Source organism: Silene latifolia, chromosome 5, assembly GCF_048544455.1.
Source record: "Silene latifolia isolate original U9 population chromosome 5, ASM4854445v1, whole genome shotgun sequence".
In the NCBI taxonomy this organism is placed as follows: Eukaryota; Viridiplantae; Streptophyta; class Magnoliopsida; order Caryophyllales; family Caryophyllaceae; genus Silene; species Silene latifolia.
The window spans coordinates 56,398,636-56,402,069 of record NC_133530.1 but is presented as its reverse complement, the minus strand read 5'-3'; positions in this window follow the sequence as shown (position 1 = coordinate 56,402,069).

Sequence of the window (3,434 nt, the reverse complement as noted above, 5' to 3'; positions counted from 1 at the left end):
TAGACTTTCACCTTTTGTCACGTAGTGGCCAAGTGGCCAAGTGGATAGCAGGTGGAAAGACTGATCTACCCTCGGCCGAGGGACCCATGGCAGGCCGGCGGGCCCTGTTGACTCCACGCCGAGGGGTCTTGGATATGAGTACGCGGATATGTGTCCCGGCTGGCTAGTTGTCCTAGCCGGGACCCAAGTGACAGGCCGACAGGCTGCGTCAGCTAGGCTGTCCAAGGTGTTGACTTTGCTTTGGATATCTTTGACCTTGCTCAATATGTTGACTCGGTCAGCGAGTGCAGAATATGCCCCATCAACATCCATTTGCCATATTTCATAGTCATGAAATGCGGCAATCTCTAACAATATCCGAATGGATCTTAGCATGGCTACAGGAGCAAAGGTTTCATCATAGTGAAGACCCTGAACTTTGGTAAAACCCTTTGCAACAAGCCTAGCCTTGTAGACATCATCATGTCCTTCTATGCCATTCTTTATTTTGAATATCCATTTGCATTGAAGAGGTCTCACTCCTTCAGGCAAATCCACCAAGTTCCAAACTTGATTTTCATGCATAGAACTAATTTCGGATTCCATGGCTTGAAGCCATAAAGCTGAATTAGGACTAGAGATTGCAGCTTTGTAGGTAGCGGGTTCGTCGCTTTCTAGAAGCAACACATCAAGACTCCCATCCTCTTCGATAAGTCCCACGTACCTATCAAGATGGCGAATTTCTCGACCCGACCTCCTCAATTGAGGAACAACTTCCGAATTAGATGACGAAGGAACGTCTTCACGTGCTTCTCCATTTGTCTCTATTTCGGTTTGTGTCTCTTGAACTTCATTAAGTTCAAAATTTCTCCCACTCTGTCTCTTAGAAATAAACTCACTTTCTAAGAAGACAGCCTCATTAGACACAAACACTTTGTTCTCTTGAGGTTTGTAGAAGTAGTAGCCTCGGGAGGTGGTAAGGTAACTTACAAAGATGCACGTTTCAGATCGGGGGGCTAGCTTGTTGTCGGTCTTTAATTTGACGTAAGCATCATGATAAGTCATAATTATATACATATTTATGCCTCCCCTTAATTACTTTTGATATGGTTTTCGTGCTAGTTTATATCATTTACATGCCTTTTATGTTAGAATGTTGATACTTCCGCCTTTTGATGTTTAATGCAGGAATGATGCATTTGAGGAGCAAATGAATGAAATGGGCATCGCGGAGTTATCATGAAGGGATACACGAAGCATGGCACGAGAATCCATAAGAATGAAGGAAGAGAAGTTAAGAAGAAAACACAAAGAAAAGAGCTTTATATTACAAGTGCCTACTTTGAAGAGCCATATCTCGAGTTCTACAACATATTTTCAAGTGATACCAATTGGAAGTGAAATCTTATCTTCTTATATTTCCAACGCCGCAAAAATCGCTTATTTCTGACAAGTAACGAAGAAATGGCAGCCGTTTGAAGTTCAGTGCGCGAAGTAGGAAATTGGTGCCTCGATCGAGTCAACCTTGGCTCGATCGAGGAACTTCATGCTCGATCGAGTCACCTCCGACTCGATCGAGGAACCAACCTAATCAATAAACTTTGCAATGTCGAGAGTTGGGGTATCTGGGAATTGGTGCCTCGATCGAGTCAACCTTGGCTCGATCGAGGAACCACTAGTTTCCGCAATATTCCGCAAATTTCCTTAAGTCGGTTATGACTACTATAAATACCAAAACTCGTACTCTAGGTTATATTATGCCTTATTTTACATAGGTTTAGTATAGCTACCTTAGAAAACTCTCTCAAATACTTAGTTTAGTTTAATTATTGTTCGGATCTATTGCCTTTAATTGCGGTATTGTTCTAATCTTTCTTCAATTATTATTTCAATTACTTGTTTATCTTTATTATTGTTCATCATGTTTTCTATTACTATTATTGTTATTCTTTCTATTATGCGTAGCTAATTTCCTCATCTAGGATGAAGGGGATCTAGGTTAATTAAAAGGGGAAAATTGATTAATTGCTAGGGAAATCATATAAGTTGTCGTTTGATTATTGTTCTTATTCTAGTTAATTAACTTAGGCCTGAGTTGTTAATTAGTGTAGCGAATTAATCCTTTCACCGACCGGGTTAGAATTAATATAGGCTGCGATAATCAAATAGATTGTATCTAATTATAGCGACCGCATGTTAGAATCGATCTAAAGGGCATAATAGAGTCGACCGATCTTATGACCTTAGACAGCTTGACGGATCTAGCAATTGATTAATAGACCCCATATAATTGACCTAGTGAACCGGAAATCCTAGACCTTTAATATTATTGTTATTTGCCCTTTAAATTACTTGCAATTAGTTGGTTAGCATACAAACAAAACAAACCCCCACAATTGGTTACTTTAAGACAGATTTAAATATAAACAAACTAGATAATCACCGCCTCCCTGTGGATTCGACCCTGACTTACCGCTAGCTATTTTGTTAGTACTAAGCTAGGATTTATTTTGATTAAGGCAAACGACTGGAAATAACCTTATCACATCACATCCCCAAATCTTCATATAGGAAATATTAGGAACCCTTCCTTTCCACATCTCATATGGAGTTCTTTCGGTTGCTTTTGATGGACTATAATTCAATGAGATGATTGCGATTTGAATTGCAAAACCCCAAAACGAGTCAGGTAACTTAGTTTGACTCATCATAGATCGAACCATATCTAGTAGGGTTCGATTTCTCCTCTCGACTACACCATTTAGTTGTGGTGTACCAGGTGGAGTAAGCTGTGACACAATGCCACAATCTTTCAAGTGTGAATCAAATTCATTACTGAGATATTCTCCACCACGATCCGATCGTAGTGTCTTTATCCTTTTGTTCAATTGGTTCTCTACTTCATTCTGAAATTGTTTAAATTTCTCAAAAGCTTCACTCTTATATTTCATTAAGTAGATATACCCATATCTATTCAAATCATCGGTGAAGGTAATGAAGTAATCATAATTACCCCTAGCGGTGACACTCATTGGTCCACACACATCGGTATGTATAAGGCCCAAAAGTTCACTAGCTCGTGTCCCTTTACCACTAAAAGGACGACGAGTCATTTTGCCTAGGAGGCATGATTCGCATATACCATATGATTGGAAATCAAATGGTTTGATCACGTTAGTAGAAACTAACTTCTTAATGCGATTCTCATTGATATGACCCAATCGACAATGTCAAATGTACGACTAATTTGGATCACTTGATTTGAGTTTCTTGGTTTGAATGTTATAGATGTCATTCCTTGGATTTGATGTTTCTAGAACATAAATACCATTAATAGATGAACCTTGGCCTATGACCAAGTCATTTCTAGAAATAGTACAATAATTGTTCTTGATGGCAAAATTAAAGCCTTCTATGTCTAACATAGCAACTGAAATAATGTTCTTAAATAAAGT